Source organism: Camelus ferus, chromosome 30 (genome assembly GCF_009834535.1).
Source record: "Camelus ferus isolate YT-003-E chromosome 30, BCGSAC_Cfer_1.0, whole genome shotgun sequence".
NCBI classification, from domain to species: Eukaryota; Metazoa; Chordata; class Mammalia; order Artiodactyla; family Camelidae; genus Camelus; species Camelus ferus.
Genome location: NC_045725.1, coordinates 6,948,291 through 6,963,765, shown reverse-complemented (window position 1 = coordinate 6,963,765; position 15,475 = coordinate 6,948,291). Strand labels below are relative to the sequence as shown.

General features: G+C 40.7%; 1 protein-coding gene across 4 annotated transcripts in view; it reads left to right on the top strand.

Moving 5' to 3' along the window:
* DOK6 (docking protein 6) overlaps positions 1-15,475 on the top strand; it is a 281,383-nt gene that overhangs the window by 181,208 nt on the left and 84,700 nt on the right. The window lies entirely within an intron of this gene.

Below are 15,475 nucleotides of genomic sequence, written 5' to 3'. Positions count from 1 at the left end.
GCTTAAGACAATGAAGAGTCACTAAGATGAAAAATAGAAAATCTTAATACAAATGTAGATCATTAAAATCTAAATTATCATTATCACAGGATATCAAAATTGCTTGATTTCCTGAAACACAGGTAGATACGAGTTCACACACTGGAAGTCTTCCATCTGTCTTTCACCATAATCTACACGGATGTAATCATTCATTCATTTCTTCATATTGTCACAAAGTTTCACAGTTGCTGGTTTCTGGTTTTTGAAATATAGTTAGCAGAGTGATTTTATAATCATGTTCCCATAAAAAACTAGTTCTTGAAATCAAAATCAAAGCTTCAGAAGACATCTTGTAAGGCAGTTCGTCAAGAGTGACAGTTTTAATCAAATGAACGTACTTTAAAATCTGAAAAGATCAAATGAGTGAATTCCTATGTAAAGGAGTAAGTACAACCAGAAGGGAGGGATTTTTCTTCTGTTCTTAGAAATACCCGGTGTAGAGCCTGCCCCCAAAGTGTGTTTGTAGATTCAACCTTGACTTGCTTATAATTTTCATCCTCAAGTTCCTCTTGTTCACCAGCATAAAGATGGCACCTGAATTCCAAAGCTGGCCCTCATCAGGCCATAACTAAGAAGATCCAAGCTTCACATACTAGGGTATTATACAAATGTCTAGCCTAAAATGTTCTTTCCTGTGTTACTGTCAGAAGATCACTGCAGTGTTAGAGACTACATACCTACTTCTCTTTTGCCAACAAGCGTATGTATTCCTGGCACAGAGTAGGCACGTGAAAAGTTTTGCTTAATTATTTGAAGATGTTTGTAGCCTAAGTCAAATATTTACTTGAAGAGTGAGGTGAGGAGGGGGGAGGGAGTTTGTTGTTGGTTTACCTCCTCTTCAAATGGTCAGGACTCTGTGAAGTACTCACCCGAGGTTCCAAGGTGGCCAGCTGTAGGTCTAGCCGAAACGTAAAATAAAGATAAGGTTTTCAACAAAAATATGTTTATAACAATATAAATGATAAAACTGGGAAAAATGATGCCTTGCTTATCTGAAACAAAAAAGTGAGTTTAATTTACTTTCTTCAATCACATTGTGCTGTTGCAGGCAGACCCGTTCAAGTGTGTTCTCTAACTGCAATGAGCATTTTCATCTCTCTGCCTTGACACCAGTCATCCATCAAAAAATGCTAATTATATTAGCTCTTTCCTAAGCCAGCTCCCTTGAAAGGAATTTTTAAAGTGCAGTGGAAGCATTATTATGAATTTACTTAAAGTATGTATTTCATACATTTATTGATGAGAACAAAAAAAAATAGAGAAAATAACCACCAAAAATGATTTTTATTGCAGTTACAAAAGACAACCTAAAAAATATAAATAATGTACACAGTGCTGTCTTTTTAAATAGAATGAAGTCAAAGGAATCTTTGAAAGTTTATTCCCTGTAGTGAGAGCTGTGCATATACTGGATAAACCCTGTTTGATCTATCTTTAAACAAAAATGCTTATAAGAGAATTTTTAGAATAAAAATGGTCAGTTCAAGGTCACCCATAGATTTGGAATATTCTCGTAACTTGGGGGAAATTAAAAGCTCCCTCAAAAAAGATATGGTGTTGTTCTATATCTCTTTTCAATGGAGATCTTACTTTAATTCCACATAATAAAATGAAATCACATGTTTGGGCCTGTGTCACTCCGGGTCACGGTTGAAAAGGTGCGCTATTCTTAGTATGTTCCTTAGGGGAGAAGGTGATGCTTTGTTCTGTTCACACCCTACACCTTCGAACTTTCAGTTCATGTTTATAAGAGAGGGTATGAGCCAAGAGAGTTACTACTCTTTTCTTCAAATGAATACCTTCAGGAAGCCTAGCAGCACCTCCTTGCTGTGGAAGCATCAGGTGTCAGCCTCATGTCTCAGCCTTTGATCCAAAGCCAGGAGGACGTTGGTGACCAGCCTTTAAAGACAGCTACCATGTCTTCTCCCCCAGGGGCCTGTCTCCGTGGTGCTTCTCTCAGACCTGACCTGAAAAAGCACGGTATGTCGAATGTAGCAAACATCCAGTTGAAAAAATGCAGCTCTTGAGTTTCTCTGCCTCGTCATTATCACAATAAGGGTTCTTAAGGACCGTACACTGTTGAGGTCATCCTCCCTAGGTAGTCATGCCTCAGGATGGAAAAATATCTGGATAACCTTTATTGCCATATAATGTTGGAGCTCCAGCTACCCCTCCTGTCCCAGATACAAGATTCTGTGGCATCAGCTTCCATCTAGATACACTCTTCAGCCCAGCTAGGGAAGTCTTCTGAGCCAAAGCTCTGGTGTGTTTGAATCCTATGCTCTCTCTCTCTCTCAAGATTCTGGTCTACAAAAATGATTTCTCTTCTGCCATCTAATTCCCTTTTCTGGGTTCTTACTATATAATTCTTTTAAATTTCTAATTTTAACTAATATGCAACACTCATCATCTTCTGTTGGCACACTCAGCCAACGTGACTTTGGAAGCTCATATGAGAAACAGCTTCCCCTGCTTAACCTCCAGTGCTCCAGCGTGGAGCTCTGCTCAGGGCTCACTCCAGCTGCTGTAGGGACTCCAGAAAGCACAGTGTCCCGAGGCCTTCCTGGAGCACCGTTTTTCTTCCATCATAGCTTATTGATTGTAATAATACATGATACGAATCATTCTTTTACATAACATAATATTTTAACGTGATCGTCGTATTTTCCTTGTTGGCAAAGAGCGGTTCTATCAGCTGTCTGTCGCTGTGTAACAAGTCACCTGAATCTAACGGCTTAAACCTCAGCCGTTCATGTTCGTGAGTATGTGGGTCATCAGTTCTGCTCGCCGGGGTCCAGCCCACTGGGCTTGGCTGGGCTTGAACATTCTTCTGCAGTCAGTCAGCAGCTCGGCCAGAGACCAGATGACCTAGTACGGTGTCTCCTGCTAGTCTGGTGGATCAGTGACCAGATGAGCCTGATGGGTGTGGGTCTGTCACCGTCCAGCAGGCGTCCTGGGCTCGTTCACGTGGTGGCAGGGCTCCAGGGCTGCAAGCAGGGACGCCCAAGTACACAAGCCCTCAGTCAGCTGCCAGTCATGTCTCATTTCCTGTGTTCCCAGGGGCCCAGGGAAGCCCCAGGCTGGTGTGGAATCAAAGGAGGTGCAGAGATGCCACCTTTGATGGGAGGAGCATAAACGGCACGTTGCAAGGACATGGATACCGGCTGGGACGTTAGCTCCATCCTTACTACTGCTCATAACAGAGGCAGTAGTAAGAGGCACTGATATTCTTTACCTTACAAATGAGAAAAACAGCCTCAGAGAGACTAAGAAACTTGTTATAAGTTAAGTTTAGGCCTAGCAGTAAAGAAATGACCTACTCAAAGAGTTGGAGGAGTGTTCAATGTAGGAATTATTTTAAAAGGTGTATGTGTGACTTAGGGAACAAACACGGGGAGATAGGGCACCCCAAGACCAGTAACAGAGAGAAGCTTGTCCCCACCCCTGGCTTGAAGAAACAAGGAAAGCAGAGCCCAGAAAGAGCTTAGATCCTTGGAAGATGGAACAGTGTTTAGACAGGAAAGACAGGGTGGGAATAACCCCTTCTGGCTTCTGTCAACGCCTCCTTCGGCCAAACCAGACAACGAGTAAGCCTGGGCTGTAGACGTCAGCTCCCCAGGGCCCGGGGCCAGACACACACGTTAGAAAAGGGCGGAGACTGGCTGTCAGGGTACAGAGAGCGATCAGCACCTTCGAGGTCATGTAAGTATCTTTAGCTCCTCCAGAGGAGTCTCTGTCTCTAGAGCCCTAATCCAGAACCCTTTTTTTTTTTTCCAACTCAGTGATTTAAGTGGTAAATTATTATTTTCTTTGGCATGTGTTTGCATTAAGAGCAAAATACTGGATATTTCTAAAGTTAAATTTAATCACATTTAGGCTTATTTAAAATATTAATAACAACTGTTTAGCCCCAAAATCTAAAGTGGCAATGCAGTATCCTGAGGAAATATGTATCACTGCTCTGTTTACCTGTAAAACTGGTTCAAAATGAACCCCACAATAATATGGAAACCCTAAAGAAATTATTCCCACTAAAAGAAATTGTCTTCTTCCTCTTTGTGCCAAGAGAAATTGCCATCTTTGAAATAGAACTCCAGAGAAAAATATGTAAAGTCACCCAAATCTACCATCAGAGACTAAGCCTTTTCATTCAAGCCAGTCCTGATGACCTGGAAATGTTTCGCACACTGCGTTTCTGTTACATGTGCAGAAAGCTGACAATAGGTGTAGTAATGGGCTGTTTCGCCTGCAGTTCTCACTGCAGCATCTGCACGTCTGCACTAAATATAATGAAACTTGGTGCAGGGGGCAGACAGTGCAGCCCCTGAGAACAAAAGTGAATTTCCAGAAAGGCAACATTACTAGAACTAAACAATCAAAACTTTCCACTGCAGGAGAGGCAGGTTGAAAAATGACCTTTACAAGAGCTGGTGAACGAGCAAAGTGTGTTGTGTTCGCTTCTCAAATATTGCCTGTGTTAGTGAAAGCAGAAGGCAGGTTTCCCCAGTGGAAAGCTGCCGTTTTGCCAAAGAAGCCGGTTTTCACAGGCAGATCCTCTGACAATTGTTGGTTGGCTAGAGTACCCGCCAGGGTGCAACTGGGCCTGCCAGAGGCCTCGTGTGTCACAGTTTGAGAACAGGAAACACCGTCTCCAAACCTAGGAAATGCAGCGTCCTCAGGGGTTGCAGCAGAGGCTGGTTATGCAGAAGCACAGCCAGCGCTGCGCACGGCTAGGGTGCTGGTGCCATCGAGATGCAGTGGTGCTCTGGCCAGAGCATCTCCCATCATCACACTAATGGCATCTCTCCTTTCATAGTGCTTGACAGTTTTCACCAGGCTTTCACACTTTGATCCTCAAAGCAATCCTATGAGATGTGTAAAGCAAATGGTTTTAAGGACAAGCAGCCGAGGCCTTGGGGGTCAGGTGTCTTTGCCAAGACCTCCAAACTGAGCCCAAGCTGTGTGGCTTCTCCTCCGTGTGTCCCCCCAGGACTGCTGCGTGCCCGCCCAGGGCATCATCTCTTCCCCGCGCTGTATATGCGACGCAGGGCCACTCGGTCTCTTAACCCCAGTCCCAAAACCTTCGACTCCTTCCTTGGACGTAAACACTAATTGAAAAGAAACAGATTTGCTTTTCAATCTTCTCTTGTTTGCTACCTCACTAATTCCTTCTCTCCTTTAGTCTGTAGAAAAACATAATGAAAACAGCAAGACAAACAGTTCTTTGGAACTGAACCCAGGAATCAATCCCTAGATGGAAAAAAATAGTATAAATTATAAAAACATAAGATAACTTCACAGCTCAAGCATTGAGAATGGTAGACAGCAAAGCAACACCCACGCCATATAGTTGAGACTCTGTAACTTGCTTATCTGCAGTGAGAAAAATGAAACCGTAGAGATACTACTTAGCGGCAAGTGCTCTTCTGTTCCTAGAGAAGGTAGCACTTCAAATGAGCACTTCGTGGAGCTTGAACGACAAGCAGAGCTGGAAGGACTATTTTTCACTAAGATTGCTTTGATCCATGATAGGTATTTACAATAAGCAGCCGGGGGCTTTGGCCATTAAGAAAAATAAAGTAAAATGTATACTGTTTGGATTCCCATTAGATCTCAAGGGTAAAAGAGTAAATTTCTCCCAACTACCTTACCTTGTGGCATTTTATTCCATTCTTTGTAACAGTTGGTGCTGGGCTGAGAACAGTGGGAAAGATGCCAGCAAACCCCCGCCTCCTTCATGCTGCCACAGTAGTTCCCCCGGAGCAGGGGTGGTGGCCGCAGAGGATGCTGGGAAGCCCGTCTGTCTCCTCCCATCTCTGCGTGGCCACTCCAGGGGAGAATCAAGGCCCTAGAGGGGCCCGGTGGTCGTCCAGCTGCATAAGGCGTCTTAACCAGCTCCTACCAAGTTCATAAGGAATACTAAGTTGGCATCATCTGTTACATAGGATTTTTTTTTGTCTGTGTTCCTCTCCCCCTCCTGACCCACCAGGACATCATTATCCTCAGGAAGCCCTCTGACTGGTAAAACCAATGTTGTAATGGTTTCATTGCTAAAGAATTGAAATTGCCCTCTCCAGAAAATCAGAACTCTATTTCTATAAATACGTCTCAGCTACATAAGTAATTAATTCATTCCTACCACCAGCCTCCCATCTCCCTGAAAGCCATTTAATTAATAATTGAAGATATTCTTGGAAATGTGAAAGTTTATTTGGGTCCAGGCTCGGAGGCGTGGTGACCTGGAGGTGAAAGATAGAGTATAAATTACTCAGAAAAAGTGCCAGAACCTCACTCATTTGAGTAGCTTTTCCAAATCACCACCGTCTCCATGCCGCCGCTCACTGGGCCAGGCAGAGTGCCTTGCATACGTGATTGACAGATAAATATTTGTTGAATAAATAAACAAGCTAATGAGAATTTGGTCCTGTGAGAAAGTCCCATGATTCGGTGTGTGTAGGAATCTGGAGACGCTGAGGCAGACTGTCAGTGAAGATGGATCAGAGGTAGAGATGGGAAACCTAACCAAACATTAAAAAGGAATGTATTCTCAGGGATGAGCTCCTTGAAGGAATGCGGACTTGTATCTGCTCTGTCGTAAATGAGAATTTTGAGTCAATGTGATTTTGTTTCATTTCATTTCTTGTATGAAGAGTCTAGTTGGGAAGAAGACATTTAAAAATAAAGGTGATGAGATGTTAAATGTATTAGAATACAAGTTTATACCTGATTCATCAGGGGAAACACAGAGATGACTGGTCAGTTCTTAACCCTGGACACATCAGTATGAGCCTTGATGAGCACTAAAATCTTGTCCCTAAGGTTAAAGATATCAACAGCTAATACAAAATAATTGATACTTTTATTTATGATGGGGAAATGTTGGTTCCATTTCTTAGCTTCTACTTGAAAGGTGATTCAAATTATCTGTTCACCATATGTTTAATTCAGATATCTTTAAAGAGCACAATTTAAAGTTTAAGTTTAAAAATTAAGATTTAAAATTTACTAACCTGGAATGGTGATATCTGAAATTATAAAAAATGCAAGTAATTGCATTTGAAATTTTTTAATTTTTTAAATTTATGTAGGTTCATGGCACTAAATGTCCACGGCACTAAATTTTAATTTCTGTTTCTAAACAAACTAAAAGCTGTAGTTTACGCATACACCCACATCTTTTGTAATACCAGTCAGAATTCTCCCTCTGTATCTTAGAGGGATATGTATTGTACCATTTTACTGGTGGCTTGTTTTGGTAGTGGCAATAGAAGACTAAAAGTTACACTCTATCAGCGATCTGTCAAGTAAAAAACCTCTAGAGAAAATTTTAACACAGTAAGGATAACCAATTCAGTTCTTCAGAGTGTGTCATTATATTATGTATTTCATATAGCCATGTACTCATTTACTGAGTTTTTAAATGAAAAGATAAACACTAGAAAGATAGGTAGGTAGGCAGATAGGTAAGTTGGTAGGTTGGTAGATAGATAATGAGCAAATGCAATTCATGAGTTAATGTTTATTATTTACTTATTTCTTTCTTGAATATGACTTTTAAAATACTATCTAGAAGCTAATACAGAGCCTGACACATGATTGGCTAATGTCCAAAAAAAGTCAGTGAATGATTAAATATAACCAAAGAAGGAAAGGCAAGTCTTACTATAAAATCAAGTATAATCTCAATTTTTTTCTGTTTTGGCTATAATTTAAGTATTTTCCTCTGTAGTCATTTGAGACACTGGAAGTATGTTTCACATAATTAAAAAAATTGCTTAACTGTATTTAGAGCAAAAAGAATAAAATATAATTTTCAAACTCTGATTACATGTTCTTTTACGCGAAAGGAATATAATGATCTCATCCTTGGGTTCCCCTCAAAATGGGAAGGAGAAGCAAGACTCCTCTTTTTCAGTTCAGTGAATAAAAAATAAAAATATACCAACTTCACAAATTCACTTTAAAAGGAAAGTATAATTTCTAAATGACAGAATTTAAACTTTCACTTGCCTTGCTTTGTCACTAGCTCTTCCTAGAAAAATAGGTTTGGATTGTTTTATATGATACACACAGCCTCCCTCAAACACTATTAAAATAGTTTGTGTGTATCCCCTGGAACATAAGAATGTATCAGCTCTGCTTTCCCTTGGACTGTTTGGTCTACTCCATTCAGAAAAATCTGCTTAAAGGATCATCTTTTTTTTTTTTAAGCTGCTTTTATATTTTATTTTGCTTTATATTTTGCTATCAAGAACTGCCAACTTAATATGTATCAGGTAGCCATCGTAATAATAATTTTCAGGTTATTTCTGTCCACAAACATTCATGGAGTGCATTGGGTGCTTTGTGTGGTTGACACCCAGGGGGTAAGCATGTTAAAACTCCTAATCCTCAAGGCGAATGCAGTATTTTTACTGTAAAGCCGCTGTATGAATATAAAATTAGCTGTAAATCTTTTAAAAATGTCCCCCCCCCCAACAAAACCTTCATAAACGCAGTATAACAGTATAGGAAGAATGATAATGGTTTATGATCATGTTTTGAGGTAATTAAATAGCAACTAAAATCCTATGACTTGTTTACACCTTCACCTGGTAGATTTTTCAATTCTCAGTTTTTGAGACACAAAGGAAGGTAGGTAGGAGGGCATCTGAGATGTCTATCTTTTCCCGGATTTGCTAAAGCTGAAACTTCAGATTGCTTTAGGGAGACTCAATTGGCTTTTTCATTGAGTTGAAAAACCAAAGTAAGAAAAAGTTAACAGCACAATAATATGAAAACTCAGAAAATATGTATAAAGATGGAGATATTTTAATTAATGGGATTATGATTTGGGCGTCACTGAGTACACCAGTGGAAGAATTGTAGTATTTTGGAAAAAAAATCGTACCTTAGAGATCACTTATTTCAACACTTTTGTCAAAACTCAATGTCATGAAAGATCAAAATGGCATTTCAAGCTAATAATGCAGTAGAGCCTGGAGTAACATCAGGATCTCCTTGTAGGATTGAGTTTCTCACTTTGAGGGAAAGCATTGTCGCCCTAAGGTACCAACAGTGAAGTAACTAAGAACAGCCACCATACGCATTAGATGGTTAAGAACGTGCAGTGTTCCTGTCAAGAGGCAGAGAGGACACTTTCCTCCACATCTTCCTCTGTATGAGTCCAGGGAGTGCGCAAGTCCAGTTCAAGAGTTTGATTGATTGATTTACTGTGCATTTTACTGGTGCACATACACCGTTGATGTATGTTTTGGTACCCTGATTTGACAGAAAATGAACAGCAGCAAAGGAGGACAGAGCTTTCAGAGTGTTTTATCCCGAGCCCTGTCCTGCACTCTGCCTCTCCACCATAAACATTTTCATAATGAAAGAATTATGCATGCTTTTCTGCTTCTCACGGTGAATGAATGCAAACTAGCTTAGTGACAACGAGCTTACCCTCCAAAATTGCACGGCTAGGTGCAGATCACAGCTCAGCCACATGCTTTTCAATGACCTTGGGCGAATTCTTTAGCCTCCTTAGCATGGTGTTTTGTGTAAAGTGGGAAGCAGCCAGAGCCTTGTAGGGTGTTGGGAAGCTCCGTGACGTAATGCACATGCCTGGCACGGTAGGCGCTCCGCGAGCACTACTACTGTCTTTCCCGTCTGGTTATGAGTTTTATCTCAATGCATTACAAACCGGAGCTCCCCATAATGCTGGTCCCCTTGAAGATCAGATCGGATGCCTGTGCTACCCTGGAAAGAGATTAAATGTGTATGTAAGTGGATTGTGTGTGTGTGTTTAGGTTGGAAGGGAGGCTCCTGAATCATCATACAGTATTGTGTCAGTTTAACAGTGAAAGTGTGCATTCGGCCCTCGGTATCCGCGGGTTCCGCACCTGCGCGTTTAACCAACTGAGCGTTAATCCGCAGACGCAGAACCGCCGATGCGGAGGGTCTAGTGTACTGCGTCACTTTATATGAGGAACTTGAGCACCTGGGATTCTGGATTCCACCCCTGGAACCAATCCCCCGCGAATACCAAGGGAAGACTGTATTTGCTAAGGGACAGCTTATAGGCACATTATAAACACTAGATCTTCGCAAAAATCCTGTGAGGGTCCTCAGACCTTTGCTTTATATTTTAGTGTGATTTAAATTTACCTAATTAAATTCAGATAATAAATCAGTAGCATCCCTTTATTTAATTTGATGGATTACGTGAAGAGGAATCAATGAAAAGTGATCCTTTTCAGAGTCAGTGAAACACTGGCCCCAAATTCTTAGACCATCTGTCAAGGTCACTTCACCCCCAGCAAATAACATGGCTGTTCGTTCCTTGTGAATTCCTCTGGAGCTTAATGTACGTACATATGTGTAGTTCACACACCACATAGCATAGTGCATGTGCTAATATACAGCAAAGATGTGTATAAATTCTTGCCCACATACTTTTTTTTACAAAAGTGTTGGCAAAGATAATCTATATAGTGTGCTTTTTAAAAAAAAAATTAGCAACATGTTTTAGATATCTACTATTGGGTAGTAGTAGTAATAAAAATAGAAGTACTATTTCATGAGTAATAAGTTCCAAACACTGTTTTAAGATTTACATACATTAATTCATTTAATGATCAAACAACCCCATGAAAAAAAAGTACTGATATTATACCGAACTTACAGGCATCAGCGTTGTGAGTTTCAAACATTTTTCCTAGATTTTAACTTGTATCGTATGATTTATTACTTATTTTTAAAATTATTCACAGGCAGACTTATCAGTCTTTCCTTTTATCACTTTTTTCCTGGTATCATAGCTTGAAACCCCCTCCATTTTCTGAGTGTATATGGGAGTTCTTTCCTATTTTCTTCTGATAGCTGTTTTTTGTTTGGTTGGTTGGTTTTTTGCTTTCTCTGGACTTTATATTAGTGGAGGTAGAAAGATGGATCCAAACGTTCTTCCAAATGGCTAGTGTCCACACTTGATTGAAGAGCCAGCTTCCCACACAGATTGGAGACTGTACTTTGTGAACTGGGTCTATTTCTAGACTTTCTTTGCATCTCTCCATTTTGCTAGTAATTTCTTACCACGAATCAACATCTGACTCACCAGAGCTTTAGAGAGAAACTTCAGTCTTTTCATAGCTGCTAAAAAAGGTAAAATACTAGCTAGCATTGTTAAGTGACAATGAAGATTCAACTGTTACCAGAATGGAAGTGTTAACTGGTTTTAACTGCTCTGCAGAAGAGCTGGGCTTTACAGGTTTCATTACTTTCTATAATTAAACATTAAATTTTAAATAATGAATGGAAACACCACTGAGCTTTCAGCAAAGTGCTCCTGCCTAACACCATTGCCGAGAGTTTAAAATTTCTATGTGCACAGAGGATAAATACTCGGTCACTAAATATACATACAAAACTGTGAAACTTACCGAGGGAATGAAATTACACGGCTGTGAAGATGGACAAAATTTCTATAAGTCTACGGATTTATCCGTAGCGAAATTTTATCTCCAGACTCACAGAGAATTATTTTAAAGTGCCTGTTTTCACTTCTTAAAGTGTTTCCTTAACTTCTCACTTGGTAAATTTATTTCGCGTGTCATTTGGAAGAAAGGCTTGAATTCTGAAACCACTCCCTCATGAAGAGCTAAGTTTGAGGCTTAAAGACAAGAAAAGGAGGTCAGTGGTCTAGTGAGTACACAGTGGGGGCTCTTCCTCAAGTGAAATTTCCTCGATGGCACCATCTTTTAGGGTGACTTCTCCCCTTGAAGGGAACTTTGAGATGCATGCACAGTGGAGTGCCTCGTTTGGAGTTTAGTTTCCTGTGAACACGTACATTCACAGTGAACTCTAGTTATTTCCTATTTACTAGAACTCAGGAGAGACAGCTGACAGTGCTGCTACTTCAGGGGATTCTGGAAGTGAGCTGTGAGGTGGGGTAAAGAAAGTGCGTACTCTCCTAAATCCCTGAAGGAACAGAACTTGAAAAAGGGCCATTTAAGGAAAAGACTAGGATTTTTAAAATGTTCTTATTGCATCAAAATATATTAACCTACCACATGCTGGCTGTCTTGGGTGGAGCCTTCAAGATTTTCCGCAGGCTCAATGATTCTCTAGAAAGACTCGCAAGATTCAGAAAAAAAACCATTACACACACAGTTCTGCTTACTAGGGTAAAAGGTCCATGTTAAACAATCCGCAGGGGGAAAAAACACAGGATGAAGACAAGGAAAGACCAGAGACAAGCCTCCAGGTCCCCCTACAGTCACATAGGAACAGGCTTAATTCTCCCTGTAACAGCTTATGTGACAATAAGTCTGAAGTTTTCAACCAGGGAAGCTGCCCTGAGCCTTGGTGTCTGAGGCTTTTATTGGAGGTCAGCTGTACAGACGTGTGGTGTCCCCAGACTCCAGAAACAACGTGAGCCACTCAGACTCCAGCCCCCACCAGAGCAAAACAGGCCCCCTATGGCCAGTCACGTTGTGAGGATGATCAGACCTGGTCAGACTGACACAGCACTGCTCAAGGCCTCACACAGAAGCACTCTTACCAGGCTCAGATGTTGCATTCCAGACACCATCCAAGGCACCATCCCCAAAACAGGCCATTCTTTGGAATATGCAGAGTTTGAGCAACCCAGGACTGCCGACGTTATCCTTTCCTGCCCACTGTCACCTACGTTACTCCATTTGATTAAAAGAAAAATAAAAACAATCTGGTGACAAAGTCTTGTTGCCCCCATTTTGCACATGTGTCAATAGGTAAAGTAACTTCTCAAGTCAGTCCACCATGATCTCCTTCTTGGCTTGATAAATACTAAGTACTTGAGAAGTACTCGATAACTGTATGATAAGTGGATATGACAGGCCATAACGTGGTGGTTGAAATCTGTGCCCTTAGTTTTTTGAATCCTGTACTAATATAATTTCATGTATCTCAATGTCAAAAAAAAAAAAGTCTGGAAATAAGTGTATTAGTTCTACTTACTTCTTAGAATTTTTATGAGTCCCTAGACTACTCCTTAGAGCTGAGAGGGACATTAGAGATTCTGTTCTTTAACATTTTATTTTAAATAAGAAAAAGTATTAATTTTGTGCCAATACCTTGCTCAAGTATAAAAAGAGGTAACATTTGTAATTGTCTATACATTTCAACAGGACAAACATACACTGTCCATATTTTCACTGATTCTCCAGATCAGTGCAGCTCAGGAATGTGCATGTCAGTGGTGAGGGGGTTAGAATATTCACATGGGAGTAGCACCTCTCTCTTCGCTCTTCCCAAAGGAAAGTCTTCTTGCAGATTTTTTTGTCCTTGTTATATTTCTTCCTTTCTGACTTTCAGTTCCACATGTCACAGTCGTAAGCTGCACAAATACAGCTTCCCATTTGTCCTCCTGTGGTCCCAAACATCATTTCCCACTGCCTTGAATGAAATGGTGACCCATGGGAAGACTTCTGTAGGCCAGTGCTTCTCAAGCTGTACCGTGTGTATGAGTCACCTGGGGATGCTGTCAGAGCGCGGGTCCAGATTCAGCATGCTGGACAGCTCCCAGTGCCGCGGGTGCTGCTGGTCGGGGGCCGGGTTGAGGAGTGCGGAACAGCCATGGACATTATTTCATCCCTCCTCTTATGTCGTCTTTGCTACTGGCTTGCTGCCACAAAACTGTTTAGACATGTAAGAAAAAGATCTTCATATCTGCTCCATATCAGCTCCAGGAGAAAACATAACAACTAGAGCAGCGTTGGAATAAACAGTTTAGATTGTTCCTAGGAACAATCTAAACTGTTTATTCCAACGCTGCTGACAGAAGTCATAAATCTGAGCCAGTTGTACTGAAGAGGTGTGACTCCAGCTTGGCTCTAGGTAATCTACATTGAAGAAAGAGCACCTTCTGCCTGAAGGTTCTGTGCTTTTTTATTGCAGGCATGTTCGGATTCCTTATTTCTTGATCAGTGGGTGAAGTTTACAGTAGTTTTTATTCCAGAGGCTGGGAAAAACCCTTCTGTAAGCTGTCAGACTCCCTCACGGGGCAGAGTTAAGTCCCAGGAAGTGGCCAAGTGTTAGGCCTTTGCAGCTCGGTGACTGAGTATGAAACGACAGTTCGTGTCTTCATGATCTCGTTTCTAAAGGCTAATAATAAGCAGTTTTTTCCACTGACAGTGAACAAAACTCAGCCTCAGACAAGGTGGGCTCACCGCTTATCAGTGGTTTCCCTGCACTTGCTGTTGTATTTCTTTACTCCTCTGAATCAACAAAGAAAGCTCATTTGTTTCACTTTGTGAAAACTCTTCATTTTCCCCCCAGACTTTCCATTTCATGCTGTGTGAATTTTATTAAGATCTCTTTCACAGAAGCTAAGTGCTGGCTCTGCGGGGCCCTAAGGGATGTCTGTTGCAGCCTCTGTAATTTCTGAGGCCTCCTGAGACATTTCTTTTCTACTGAAACTCCCTGGAGAATCATGGAGAAGAAGCTAAAATCTTTTTGGTGCTGGAAGGCAGAGGTGGCCTCGTGAGCATTTTGTGCAAATCTTTTGACGTTATAACCTGAAAACGACAGTGTAGCAGTTAGTGTCCAATATCTGAGTGGGTACATCACACTGATACTCAGTGGGCCTCCGATTATTTTTTAAAGCTGGCTTAAAATACTGATTAAAATGTTTTTTCATTTTAGAATTAGTCTTTGTTCATAAAACTTACCTATACTCCTGTTGCCTGAGAAATTGGTGGTGGTTTTATTCCAATAAAATATTATGTCTTAGAAGGTAATTACAGTTAAATCATTGAAAAGGATTTGTATTCTGATTTTTTTCCTCTTGAATTTACATTATAAGAAATGTAATATTATGATAGGCTCTCAGAAATGACATAATAATAGCTGTATAATAGTCCATCAGATACATATACTACATTTAAGCCAATCATTTCTCTACGGTGGATGCTGAGATTAGTTCCATACTTTCTCTATGATGAAAATAATAATTAATGTTTTTGAGCATTCAGTAGGTGCTAAGTAACACTATAAACATTGTGTGCATCAAATCCCTTAACTGTCACAAGGACCTTATGAGATGGGTGCTATTGTTTTTCCTGTTAGAGAAGGAGGCACAGGCAGGTTAGTTAACTTGCTCAAGGTCACACTGCTGGTGAGTGGCAGAGCCAAGTTCAAACCAAATATTTTTCCATCCAAATAGAGTCTCCTCTCTGCCGTGTTGTTTCCTAGGCTTTACCAAGATTTATATGAGGATTCTTCAGTTTAAATAAAAGCTTCAGCCCATGTACGCAAATCTGTAAACTACAAAAAAAAAAAGGTCGTCTTGGTTCCTACTGCAATGAGTATAAAACTGCAGGTTTTTTTTCTTAAGTTCTTAACCTTTCAAGAGCTATCAAGTCACTGGAGATAATACTATGGTATCAATGTGAAGATTCTTAAAATAACTGTTTGC